Here is a 15,224-nt window from a genome sequence, read left to right on the forward strand (position 1 = left end):
AGGCTTGAACAAGACTCCATATGAGATACTCACCGGTAACAAGCCCAACCTCAAATACTTCCGGGTGTTCGGGTGTAAGTGTTTCATTCTCAAGAAAGGTGTTCGTTTGTCTAAATTTGAGGCTAGAGCTTATGAGGGCATATTTGTTGGTTATGCTACAAACTCTCATGCTTACCGTGTCCTCAATAAGTCCACGTGACTTATTGAGGAGATGTGTAACGTAGAGTTTGATGAGAATAATGGCTCCCAAGTAGAGCAAAGTGGCACTTGTGATGTAGGTGATGAAATTCCACCTCAAGCCATAAGAATAATGGGAGTGGGATTTATCCTACCCATTGAGGAACCCCTTGTGGCCGAAGGAGAAGGACACTGCTCCACTCAAGTGGAGCCATCACCAACCCAAGGCCCACACGCTTCCGAAGAACAAAGTGAAGGCCCTCAACCTCATGAACAAGACCAAGGCAAGATCAAGCTCAAGACGATGTTGAAACACCAAGTGATGCCCAAGGTCAAGTTATCTCTTTCGAGCAAGTTCAAGATCAAGAACAAGCTCAAGACGGTGCTCAAGATGATCAAGTCACTGCTCCTCGACTCAACCCCGAGGAGAAATTGGAGCGTCGTGCTGCCAAGATTGCTTCCAAGCTCTCCACCAAGGGTCATATCATGAAGAATGTGCTTGGAAGCATTCAAAAGGGGGTAAGCACTCATAGACAATTGGCAAACTATTGTGAACATCACGCATTTGTCTCTTGTGTTGAACCCCAAAAGGTCTATGAGGCGCTCAAAGATCCGGATTGGCTTAATGCCATGCATGAAGAACTCAACAACTTCAAGTGCAATAAGGTGTGGAGATTGGTGCCAAGGCCAACGGGGAACCACAATGTCATTGGAACCAAGTGGATATTCAAGAACAAGCAAGATGTTCATGGGACCATCGTTCGCAACAAGGCAAGATTGGTAGCACAAGGCTACTCCCAAGTCGAGGGTATCGACTACAGTGAAACCTTTGCTCCCGTTGCTCGCCTTGAATCCATCCGTTTGTTGATTGCTTATGCTTCCCATCACAACTTTAAGTTGCAACAAATGGATGTGAAGAGTGCTTTTCTTAATGGTCCTATTAATGAGTTGGTATATGTCAAGCAACCCCCCCGGGTTCGAGGATCCCTACTTCCCTGATCATGTGTATCAACTCGATAAGGCACTCTATGGCCTTAAACAAGCCCCATGTGCGTGGTATGACCACCTTACCAAGTTGTTGCAAGACCGTGGATTTGAAGTTGGGCAGATCGACCCCACTCTTTTTACTAAGAAGGTCAAAGGGGAGTTGTTTGTGTGTCAACTATATGTTGATGATATTATATTTGATTCCCCTAACAAAGCTTTCAATGAGGAATTTGCCGCTCTCATGACCTCAAAGTTCAAGATGTCTTCGATGGGAGAATTGAAGTTCTTTCTTGGGTTTGAAGTCAAGCAAAGAAGAGAAGGAACCTTCATCAACCAAGCCAAGTACACTCAAGACATGCTCAAGAGGTTCAAGCTAAGTGATGTCAAGCCGGCCTCCACTCCAATGCCCGTCAAATGCCAACTTGACATCGATCCCAGTGGTAAAGCGGTGGATCAAAAGGTATATCGCTCCATGATTGGCTCCTTGCTTTACCTTTGTGCATCTAGACCGGATATCATGTTGAGTGTGGGAATTTGTGCACAGTTTCAAGCCACACCTAAGGAAAGTCACTTTGTGGCAGTCAAGCGAATCTTTCGATATTTGGCTCATACCCCAAACTTTGGCTTATGGTACCCAAGAGGAGTGAAATTCAAGCTTGTAGGTTATTTGGACTCGGATTGGGCGGGAGACAAAGTGGATAGGAAGTCCACTTCTGTAGGGTGCCAATTCCTTGGTGGCCGGTAGTTGTTGTGCACAACTTCTATGGATGATGCAAACTTTAAAGGATTACGATGTCATTTGTGACAAAGTGCCTCTTTGGTGTGATAATAAAAGTGCCATCAAGATTTCTCTCAACCCGGTGCAACACTTCAAGACAAAGCATATTGAGATTCGGTATCACTTCATCCGGGATCACATTAGGCGAGGGGAGATCGAGCTCAACTACGTCAACACTCATGATAATCTTGCAGATATTTTCACGAATCCCTTGGATGAAGCAATATTTCGTGAGTTAAGGCATGAGCTAAATATCATTGATACGAGCAATGTTGCTTGAACCCTTGCACATCCCACCATACTAAACTTGTTATCTTGTTTAGGTGTAGGCATAGACATAGGGGGAGTGTTGGTCTCTCAATGAACTCTCCCTCCCCCCATTATTCATAAATTAATCAACTCTTTCACATTAGCCATTTTTATGGTACTTGTGCTTCAAAGACGAGTTTTGGTCATGGGCCCAAGGATAATTCTTCGCGGTGCCACACCAATTGACTCAAACATAGGTGGCTCCGGCCACCGCCCTCTCTTTAGAGAGGTTGTGTGGAGTGTCTTAGTCCTTGTTGTCTCTTGCCTTCCTTTCGTCGTGTCGCTCCTGTTTGAGTTGTCTCGTGTGTCAGCGTTTTGGTGTGTCCGTTCGCGTGAAGGTTGCCTTGCAAAGGCTTCGTTTTCCCTTTCTTGAAACTTGCATCTTCTTGAGCTCACGGTACTACCGCGGCCTGCCACGGTACTACCGCGTGAGGAGCGCACGGTACTTCCGCACCCAGCGCGGCAGTAATTTTTTACTGCTGCCTAGGGGAGGGGTACTACCGCTACGGTGCGGTACTTCCGACCGGGTGGTACTACCGCGATGACGTGTGGTACTACCGCGCTGCCAAGGGCGCGTGGGGGTTAAGAGCGGGAAGGGGGAGTTCCAACTCCCCCATACCCATTTGTCTGTTTCTCTCCCTGCCACCTCTCTCTCTCTCTCTCTTGCTCAAGAACGGCGCCGGAGACCCTCACCGGATCTCCATCTCCGGCCGCTCTCCTCGGATTCCGATCGGTGGGATTGTTACCCACCACTTCCTCTTGCCATGGAACAAGGTTTCTCCCCAAATCCCTCTCTCTCTTGTTCATTCTTTCGCTTCTAGGCTTTTGGGGAGATGCATGTTGTTCTTGAGATTTTAGGCCAAATCTATGCGTAGAAGTTGTACTTGATATGTTGTCCCGTGGTAGATTTGATCAACCATAGTACCGCCTCGTTGTCACGGTTGTTCTCAGATTCAGTTGGTTCAGATCTGATGCCGTGCGGTACTACCGCATCTCAGGTGCGGTACTACCGCTTGTATGGTACTACCGCCCCTCAGGAGAGGTACTACCGCGTGAGCCATGGTACTAAAGTCCTATTGCCGCTCTGAGCCCCAGTACTACCGTGCCTCCGCGCGGTACTACCGTGACTAGGAGCGGCACTAAAATTTTAGTACCTCGCGAACAAGCAGTACTACCGCTGCTGTCAAATCTTCTTCATGGCAATTACCAAGTGCGCATTCTACTTGTTTCACCTGTTTTGTTGTGGTCTTTGCATTCATCCTTCTCGCCTCTCGTGCGTGTTTTTGTGTTTGGTGTCTTAGGTGGTGGCTCTAGTGCTCCTGCTCGCCGTTCCAATCCCAGCCGTGACATGGGCTCCAAACGTCTGCGCAACCAAGATGAAGTTCTAGAGGGCTCCAATGCCCCCAAGCGTAATGTCAAGATCTCTTCTAGCAAGTACAAGGAACCCTCAAAGGGAATGGATGAGATACCTCTTGCTGAGTTTGCTTCTCGAAGGAAGATCAACCCCTATGTGAATCCTCGTGCCAACCTCAGAGGGAATGACCTGTTCTGGACCAAGCAGCAGACTCTTATTTACCTCGATGTGATCGAACAAACAGAACATCTATGTGCACGTGCACTGGATTGATATGAATCACATGAGGGAGGAGAAGCACCATGCCTACTTTGGTGATGCCTTGGATCTCGTGGAGCAGTTTGCCATCGAGGATGTGATCTCTTTCCACATGGACTTTGCCCCCGAGCTTGTGGCCCAGTTCTTTGCCTTGGTTCACTTTCATACTGATGAGGAACGGAGGATGATCTGGATGACCAATGGACGTCAGTTGACTGCTACTTGGAAGGAGTTCATGGATTTGCTCAGAGTACCTGATGAGGGGCTCCACACGCCTGTTGGTGTCCACCCTCATGCCAATGCCAAATCAACTAGCAAGGACAAGCTTCAGCAGTATTATGTTGAGAAGAAACTGGCCAACAACAAGTCGATGTGGGTGCTCAACCCATTCCTTGACATCATGCACCGAATCTTCCGTAACTCCCTCTTTCCACGCATTGGGGACAAGGACAAGGTGCATTCTTATCTTGTGGATATGATGCTCCTTTGTGAGGAGGCACGCATTTCTCAGACTCAACCACTTGATGTCTCACATATCATGTGGTGCGAGCTTCGGTTCGCGGTGTTCACCCGCAAGGTACCCATCTATGGACCATAGCTGTTCCTCATGATCTCGAAGACTTGAGAGAAGCTCTATCCCACTAAGGAGTTTTTGGCCCCTGACTGGATCCGTCATGACCCCATCAGACTCTGCATCAAGCCCCAGTGGGCCAACACTACTACTCGTGCCGAGGCTGAGGCTGCTAAGAGGGTTGTTGATGAGGAGGAGATTGAGGAGGAGGATACAGATAAGGACCGCTCTGCTGGGTATGCCCCTCCCTCCACTGAGCCCTCATGGGCTAAGAAGCCGAAGGCCAAGATGAAGGCTTTGTTTTGCATGCAGGAAAAGGGGCAGTACCGGGCTCACGTTGCCTCCAAGGAGAGTCACCATCGCGACAAGAAGATCATGAGGGTGTTTGGAGAGGAAGTTTCCGACGGCTCCGAGGAGCACATCACTCCAGAGGCCGAGTGGATGGCCAAACAAGGCTACAAGTGGACTAATTCTGAGGAGGAGCCCATCCCCGCTGCCGAGTCCGATGAAGAGTGCGCGAGTGACTACTCTGCTTGAGCCACCACTTGTGTTGTAGGTGTCCTCTCTGCCTTTTTTGCGTCTCGATGCCAAAGAGGGAGAGAGTGTAGGGATTTGCGAGTTGTGTGTCCTGTTTGGTTTGTTTGCCTTCTCGTTTGAACCTCGTTTTCTTTGGTTTGGTTTGCGATTGTGAGACTTATATATCATATGGTGTAAGACATATGCACTCTATCGTACCTTATTGAGCTTATGTTTCCTTGTGCTATTTATATTTTGCTCATATTTACTATCTTGCATAGTGTTAGCCTTGTTGTTGCAAGATATGCCTTATCTATGAAATATAGGGGGAGTGTTGATCCTAGTATGTGTGTCGTGCAGTCCAAAGCACTTGTCTAGATAGCACACATCTAGGGGGAGCCCGTTGATATTTTATAGATGTGGGGTTTGCTCATGCTCTATGCTATCTCCTTTTGTGCTAATCCCGTATTGTCATCAATCCACCAAAAAGGGGGAGATTGTAAGGGCATATTTATCCCTAAGGTGTTTTGGTGATTGATAACAATACTATTGCGGACTAATCGTGTGCCTTGAGTATTTCAGACATTTCATCGCTGGGCACAAGACGGGTTGGTGCCCCTCGAAGACTATTGAAGACGACATTTCTCTATGTTTCTTTTTGGTGGATTTGAGTCGTAGGAAAGCCGTACTATTAAGAGGGGGTCCGCTTTGGAAAGGTTTGGGTGGAATCATCACGTACACATCTACTCCTTTTGCACCTCCCTTCCTTTGGCACTTCGGAGCATCCTCCCTTTTTCTCGTCTATGCAACTTGTCTTGGTTGCTGAGCTTGGGCATGCGGTAGTACTGCTCCTAGGAGTGGTAGTACCGCAGGCCCTTACGGTAGTACCGGACCATGGTGCGTTAGTACCGCAAGAGCCCATGGTAGTACCGCTCCTCAGGAGCTGTAGTACCGTGGCCCCCAGGCCAGGTATTGCTGCGCAACAGTAGTAGGGGCGGATGTAATTTTTTACATCCGTGCCCTACGCGGTAGTACCACGCCCGGTGTGCGGTAGTACCGTGCGTCCTGGCCTGGCTCAGCCGCCGCACGGTAGTACCGCTTCGCGTGCTATACTACTGTGTTGGGTTTTTTGCATTGACTCCAACTCAGCGGAAGTTGCCACAGATGTATTTTTATATGTCCGTGCCTTCCCGAAATCTAGAACTTCCCTACCTTGCGGTAGTACCGCAAGGTGGTGCGGTAGTACCGCGCAAGCGGTTCTACCGCCCTCCGCTTCAGTGCGTTTGGGCGGTCCAGGTTTGTGCTGCTCGGGCGGTAGTACCGCGGGGCCATGTGGTAGTACCGCATGCCCTTGTGGTAGTACCGCGACCCTGGTGCGGTACTACCATGCTGCGCAGGCTGGGTTGGTGGATAACGGTTGGATTTGTCCGTCCACTATATAAGGGGTGTCTTCTTCCCCGAGTTGACCACCTCTTCCAACTCTAAGCTCCATTGTTGCTCCAAGCTCCATTTTCGCCCGATCTCTCTCCCTAGCCAATCAAACTTGTTGATTTTCTAGGGATTGGCTGAGAAGGCTCCGATCTACACTTCCACCAAGAGAAATTTGATTTTCCCCACTAATCCCTTGCGGATCTTGTTACTCTTGGGTGTTTGAGCACCCTAGACAGTTGAGGTCACCGCGGAGCCATAGTCCATTGTGGTGAGGCTTCATGTTATCGTTGGCAGCCTCCAATTAAGTTGTGGAGATTTCCCCAAGCTTGTTTGTAAAGGTCCGGTTGCCCCGTCCAAGGGCACCAATAGTGGAATCACGACATCTCGCATTGTGTGAGGGCGTGAGGAGAATACGATGGCCCTAGTGGCTTCTTGGGGAGCATTATGCCTCCACACCGCTCCAACGGAGACGTAGTTCCCCTCAAAAGGAAGGAACTTCGGTAACACATCCTCATCTTCACCGGATCCACTCTTGGTTATCTCCTGCCTTTACTTGTGCAAGCTTATTTGTGTTATATCCCTTGCTTTCTTGTGTGCTTGTTGTTGTTGCATCATATAGGTTGCTCACCTAGTTGCATATCTAGACAACCTACTTTGATGCAAAGTTTAATTTGGTAAAGAAAAGCTAAAAATTGTTAGTTGCCTATTCACCCCCCTCTAGTCAACTATATCGATCCTTTCACCCTATGCATAAGTTCACGAGGTCACGGAACTCGCAAGTTGATCACCAAAACGTACATCAAGTAGATCACGTGATATGCCATTGTCACCACAGATAAGCACATGCAAGACATACATCAAGTGTTCTCAAATCCTTAAAGACTCAATTCGATAAGATAACTTCAAAGGGAAAACTCAATCCATTACAAGAGAGTAGAGGGAGAGAAACATCATAATATCCAACTATAATAGCAAAGCTCGCGATACATCAAGATCGTACCACCTCAAGAACACGAGAGAGAGAGAGAGAGAGAGAGAGATCAAACACATAGCTAATGGTACATACCCTCAGCCCCGAGGGTGAACTACTCACTCCTCGTCATGCAGAGCGCCAAGATGATGAAGATGGCCACCGGAGAGGGACTCCCCCCTCCGGCAGGGTGCCGGAACGGGTCTAGATTGGTATTCGGTTGCTACGGAGGCTTGCGGCGGTGGAAGTCCCGATCTAGGTTATGTTCTGGAAGTTTGGGCACATATAAGAGGTGCTGGCGTCGGGAACAAGTTAGGGGGTCCCTGAGGCGGCCACGAGGTAGGGGGGCGCGCCTAGGGGGTAGGGCGCGCCCCCACCCTCGTGGTGGCCTCGGGACTCCCCTGGTCCATCTCCGATGCTCTGTGGGCTTCTTTTGGTCCAAAAATAAGCTCTGTGAAATTTCAGGTCATTTGGACTCTGTTTGGTTTTCCTTTTCTGCGATACGCAAAAACAAGGAAAAACAAAAACTGGCACTAGGCTCTAGGTTAATAGGTTAGTCCCAAAAATCATATAAAATATCATATAAATGCATATAAAACATCCAAGGTTGATAATATAGTAGCATGGAATAATCAAAAATTATAGATACATTGGAGACTTATCAAGCATCCCCAAGCTTAATTCCTGCTCGTCCTCGAGTAGGTAAATGATAAAAACATAATTTTTGATGTGGAATGCTACCTAACATAATTTATCAATGTAGTCTTCTTTATTGTGGCAAGAATATTCAGATCCATAAGATTCAAGACAAAAGTTTAATATCGACATAAAAATAATAATACTTCAAGCATACTAACTAAGTAATTATGTCTTCTCAAAATAACAGGGCCAAAGAAAGCTCATCCCTACAAAATCATATAGTTTGGCGATGCTTCATTTTCGTCACACAAAATGCTCTCATCATGCACAACCCCGATGAGAAGCCAAGCAATTGTTTCATACTTTAGTAATCTCAAAGTTTTTTCAACTTTCGCGCGATACATGAGTGTGAGCCATGGACATAGCACTATGGGTGGAATAGAATATAATGATGGGGGTTGTATGGAGAAGACAAAAAAGGAGAAAGTCTCACATTGACGCGGCTAATCAACGGGCTATGGAGATGCCCATCAATTGATGCCAATGCGAGGAGTAGGGATTGTCATGCAACGGATGCACTAGAGCTTTAAATGTATGAAAGCTCAACAAAAGAAACTAAGTGGGTGTGCATCCAACTTGCTTGCTCACGAAGACCTAGGGCATTTTGAGGAAGCCCATTGTTGGAATATACAAGCCAAGTTCTATAATGAAAATTCCCACTAGTATATGAAAGTGACAACATAGGAGACTCCCTATCATGAAGATCATGGTGCTACTTTGAAGCACAAGTGTGGAAAAAGGATAGTAGCATTGTCCCTTTTATTTTATTTTATTTTTTATTTGGACTTTCTTTTATTTTATTTTTTATTTGGCCTTTCTTTTTTTCCTTTTTTCTTTGGGAGAATGCTCTATTAATGATGATCATCACACTTCTATTTATTTACAACTCAAAGATTACAACTCGATACTAGAACAAAGTATGACTCTATATGAATGCCTCCGGTGGTGTACCGGGATGTGAAATGACTCATGAGTGACATGTACGAAAGAATTATGAATTGTGGCTTTGCTAGAAATACGATGTCAACTACATGATCATGTAAGGCAATATGACAATGATGATGCGTGTCAAAATAAACGGAACGGTGGAAAGTTGCATGTCAATATATCTCGGAATGGCTATGGAAATGCCATAATAGGTAGGTATGGTGGCTGTTTTGAGGAAGATATAAGGAGGTTTATGTGTGATAGAGCGTATCATATCACGGGGGTTGGATGCACCGGCGAAGTTTGCACCAACTCTCAAGGTGAGAAAGGACAATGCACTGTACCGAAGAGGCTAGCAATGATGGAAAGGTGAGAGTGCGTATAATGCATGGACTGAACATTAGTCATAAAGAACTCACATACTTATTGCAAAAATCTACAAGTCATCAAAAACCAAGCATTACGCGCATGCTCCTAGGGGGATAGATTGGTAGTAAAAGACCATCGCTCGTCCCCGACTGCCACTCATAAGGATGACAATCAAAGAACACCTCATGTTTCAAATTTGTTACACAATGGTTACCATACGTGCATGCTACGGGACTTGCAAACTTCAACACAAGTATTTCTAAAATTCACAACTACTCAACTAGCATGACTCTAATATTACCATCTTCATATCTCAAAACAATCATCAAGTATCAAACTTCTCATAGTATTCAATGCACTCTATATGAAAGTTTTTAGTATACCCATCTTGAATGCCCATCATAGTAGGACTAAATTTATAACCAAAGCAAATTACCATGCTGTTTTAAAAGACTCCCAAAATAATATAAGTGAAGCATGAGAGTTCATATATTTCTATAAAATAAAACCACCACCGTGCTCTAGAAAGATATAAGTGAAGCACTAGAGCAAATGACAAACTACTCCGAAAGATATAAGTGAAGATCAATGAGTAGTCGAATAATTATGCAACTATGTGAAGACTCTCTAACATTTAATACTTTCAGATCTTGGTATATTATTCAAACAGCAAGCAAAACTCATATCATGCGGTGAATAAAAATATAGCTCCAAGTAAAGTTACCGATGAACGAAGACGAAAGAGGGGATGCAATCTGGGGCATCCCCAAGCTTAGGCTTTTGGTTTTACTTTAATATTACCTTGGGGTGCCTTGGGAATCCCCAAGCTTAGGCTCTTGCCACTCCTTATTCCATAGTCCATCGAATCTTTACCCAAAACTTGGAAACTTCACACAACACAAAACTTAATAGAAAACCCGTAAGCTCCGATAGTATAAGAAAATAAATCACCACTTAGGTACTATTGTGAACTCATTCTAAATTCATATTGGTGTAATATATACTATATTCCAACTTCTCTATGGTTCATACCCTCCAATACTACTCATAGATTCATCAAAATAAGCAAACAACACATAGAAAACAGAATCTGTCAAAAACAGAACAGTCTGTAGTAATCTGTATCAAACATATACTTCTGGAAAACAAAAAATTCTTAAATAAATTGGTGGACGTGAGGAATTTGTCTATTAGTAATCTGCAAAAAGAATCAACTTAATAGCACACTCTAGTAAAAAATAGTAGGTAATCTCGTGAGCGCTAAAGTTTCTGTTTTTTACAGCAAGATCATAAAGACTTCACCCAAGTCTTCCCAAAGGTTATATTTGGCACAAACACTAATTAAAACATAAAACCACATCTAAATAGAGTCTAGATGAATTATTTATTACTAAACAGTAGCAAAAGCAAATAAAAAAATACAATTGGGTTGCCTCCCAACAAGCGCTATCGTTTAACGCTCCTAGCTAGGCATGATGATTTCAATGATGCTCACATAAAAGATGAGAATGAAACATAAAGAGAGCATCATGAAGAATATGACTAGCACATTTAAGTATAACCCACTTCCTATGCATAAGGATTTTGTGAGCAAACAATTTATGGGAGCAATAATCAACTAGCATAGGAAGGCAAAATAAGCATAACTTCAAAACTTTAAGCACATAGAGAAGAAACTTGATATTATTGCAATTCATACAAGCATATGTTCCTCCCTCATAATAATTTTCAGTAACATCATGAATGGATTCAACAATATAACCATCACATAAAGCATTCTTTTCATGATCTACAAGCATAGAAAATTTGTTACTCTCCACACAAGCAAAATTCTTCTCATTAATAGAAGTGTGAGAAAACCCAACAAAATAACTATCATGTGAGGCATAATCCAATTGAAAATTAAAATCAAGATGACAAGTTTCATGGTTATCATTATTCTTCATAGCATACATGTCACAATAATCATCATTGATAGCAACTTTGTTCACATAATCAATTGGAACCTCTTCCGAAATAGTGGATTCATCACTAAATAAAGTTATGACCTCTCCAATTCCACTTTCATAATTATTACAATAAGATTCAACACCCTCCAAAATAGTGGGATCATTACTTCCTAAATTTGACACTCTTCCAAACTCATTTTCACCAATATAATCATCATAAATAGGAGGCATGCTATCATCATGATAAATTTGCTCATCAGAACTTGGGGGACAAAAAATATCATCTTCATCAAACATAGCATCCCCAAGCTTGTGGATTTACATATCATTAGCATCATGGGTATTCAAGGAATTCATACTAACAACATTGCAATCATGCTCATCATCCAAAGATTTAGTGCTACATTCTTCTTCTAACCAAAGGCACAATTATCGCAATCCTTATTTTCATGAAAGACATTAAAAAGATGACGCATATGAGGCAACCTTAATTCCATTTTTTGTAGTTTTCTTTTATAGACTAAATTAGTGATAAAACAAGAAACAAAAAGATTCGATTGCAAGATCTAAAGATATACCTTCAAGCGTGATATGTCCATTTTGCATCATGCTTTTATATTGATATTTAATGCATTATGGGCTGTTATTACACATTATGCCACAATACTTATGCCTCTTCTCTCTTATTTTACAAGGTTTACATGAAGAGGGACAATGCCGACAGCTAGAATTCTGGGCTGGAAAAGGGCAAATATTAGAGACCTATTATGCACAACTTCAAAAGTCCTGAAACTTCACGGGAGCACGTTTCAGAATAAAAAAAATATTGGACGAAGAAAGAACCAGAGGGGGGCCACCCACCATCCATGAGGGCGGGGGGAGCGCCCTACCCCCTGGGCGCGCCCCCTGCCTCATGGGCCCCCTGGCAGGCCTCTAGTGACCATCTTCTGCTATATGAGGTCTTTCATCCGAGAAAAAATGATAAGCAAGCTTTCGGGACGAAACTCCGCCGCCACGAGGCGGAACCTTGGCGGAACCAATCTAGGGCTCCGGCGAAGCTGTTCTGCCGGGGAAACTTCCCCCCGGGAGGGGGAAATCATCACCATCGTCATCACCATTGATCCTCTCATCGGGAGGGGGTCAATATTCATCAACATCTTCACCAGCACCATCTCATCTCAAACCCTAGTTCATCTCTTGTATCCAATCTTTGTCTCCAAACCTCAGATTGGTACCTGTGGGTTGCTAGTAGTGTTGATTACTCCTTGTAGTTGATGCTAGTTGGTTTATTTGGTGGAAGATCATATGTTCAGATCCTTAATGCATATTAATACTCCTATGATTATGAACATGAATATTATTTGTGAGTAGTTACGTTTGTTCCCGAGGACATGGGAGAAGTCTTGCTATAAGTAGTCATGTGAATTTGGTATTCGTTCAATATTTTGATGAGATGTATGTTGTCTTTCCTCTAGTGGTGTTATGTGAACGTCGACTACATGACACTTCACCATTGTTTGGGCCTAGAGGAAGGCATTGGGAAGTAATAAGTAGATGATGGGTTGCTAGAGTGACAGAAGCTTAAACCCTAGTTTATGAGTTGCTTCGTAAGGGGCTGATTTGGATCCATCTGTTTTATGCTATGGTTAGGTTTACCTTAATTCTTCTCTTGTAGTTGTGGATACTTGAAATAGGGGTTAAACATAAGTGGGATGCCTGTCCAAGGAAGGGCAGTACCCAAGCACCAGTCCACCCACATATCACATTATCAAAGTAACGAATGTGAATCATATGTGCGTGATGAAAACTAGCTTGACGATAATTCCCATGTGTCCTCGGGAACGCTTTCCTTTATATAAGAGTTTGTCCAGGCTTGTCCTTTGCTACAAAAAGGATTGGGCCATCTTGCTGCACCTTATTTACTTTTATTGCTTGTTACCTGTTACCAATTACCTTATCACAAAACTATCTGTTACCGATAATTTCAGTGCTTGCAGAGAATACCTTACTGAAAACCGCTTGTCATTTCCTTCTGCTCCTTGTTGTGTTCGACACTCTTACTTATCGAAAGGACTACGATAGATCCACTATATTTGTGGGTCGTCAAAGCGCTAACCTCCCCGGCAACGGCGCCAGAAAAGAGCTTGATGTCTACTACACAACCTTCTTCTTGTAGACGTTGTTGGGCCTCCAAGTGCAGAGGTTTGTAGGACAGTAGCAAATTTCCCTCAAGTGGATGACCTAAGGTTTATCAATCTATGGGAGGCGTAGGATGAAGATGGTCTCTCTCAAACAACCCTGCAACCAAATAACAAAGAGTCTCTTGTGTCCCCAACACACCCAATATAATGGTAAATTGTATAGGTGCACTAGTTCTGCGAAGAGATGGTGATACAAGTGCAATATGGATGATAGATATAGGTTCTTATAATCTGAAATTATAAAAACAGCAAGGTAACTAATGATAAAAGTGAGCGTAAACGATATTGCAATGCTAGGAAACAAGGCCTAGGGTTCATACTTTCACTAGTGCAAGTTCTCTCAACAATAATAACATAATGGGATCATATAACTATCCCTCAACATGCAACAAAGAGTCACTCCAAAGTCACTAATAGCGGAGAACAAACGAAGAGATTATGGTAGGGTACGAAACCACCTCAAAGTTATCCTTTCCGATCGATCTATTCAAGAGTCTGTAGTAAAATAACACAAAGTTATTCTTTCCGTTCGATCTATCCTAGAGTTCGTACTAGAATAACACCTTAAGACACAAATCAACCAAAACCCTAATGTCACCTAGATACTCCAATGTCACCTCAAGTATCTGTGGGTATGATTATACAATACGCATCACACAATCTCAGATTCATCTATTCAACCAACACAAAGAACTTCAAAGAGTGCCCCAAAGTTTCTACCGGTGAGTCAAGACAAAAACGTGTGCCAACCCCTATGCATAAGTTCACGAGGTCACGGAACTCGCAAGTTGATCACCAAAATGTACATCAAGTAGATCACGTGATATCCCATTTTCACCATAGATAAGCACACACAAGACATACATCAAGTGTTCTCAAATCCTTAAAGACTCAATCCGATAAGATAACTTCAAAGGGAAAACTCAATCCATTACAAGAGAGTAGAGGGGGAGAAACATCATAAGATCCAACTATAATAGCAAAGGTCGCGATACATCAAGATCGTACGACCTCAAGAACATGATAGAGAGAGAGATATCAAACACATAGCTACTGGTACATACCCTCAACCCCGAGGGTGAACTACTCCCTCCTCGTCATGGAGAGCGCCGGGATGATGAAGATGGCCACCGGAGAGGGACTCCCCCCTCCGGCAGGGTGCCGTAATGGGTCTAGATTGGTTTTCGGTGGCTATGGAGGCTTGCTGCGGCGGAACTCCCGATCTAGGTTATGTTCTGGAAGTTTGTGCATATATAAGAGGTGTTGGCGTCGGGAACAAGTTAGGGTGGTCCTCGAGGCGGCCACGAGGTAGGGGGCGCGCCTAGGGGGTAGGGCGCGCCCCCAACCCTCTTGGTGGCCCCGGGACTCCCCTGGTCCATCTTCGATGCTCCGTGGGCTTCTTCTGGTCCGAAAATAAGCTCCGTGAAATTTCAGGTCATTTGGACTTCGTTTCCTTTTCCTTTTCTGCGATACTCAAAAATAAGGAAAAACAGAAACTGGCACTGGGTTCTAGGTTAATATGTTAGTCCCAAAATCATATAAAATAGCATATAAATGTATATAAAACATCCAAGGTTGATAATATAGTAGCATAGAACGATAAAAAAATTATAGATACGTTGGAGACGTATCAGGGGGCGCCCCTAGGGCTTGTGCCCCCCTCCAAGACCCCCTGACCTACTTCTTCCTCATATATATATTCACATATATTCCAAAACCCTCGGAGGC

The sequence above is a fragment of the Triticum aestivum genome, chromosome 3A (genome assembly GCF_018294505.1).
Source record: "Triticum aestivum cultivar Chinese Spring chromosome 3A, IWGSC CS RefSeq v2.1, whole genome shotgun sequence".
In the NCBI taxonomy this organism is placed as follows: Eukaryota; Viridiplantae; Streptophyta; class Magnoliopsida; order Poales; family Poaceae; genus Triticum; species Triticum aestivum.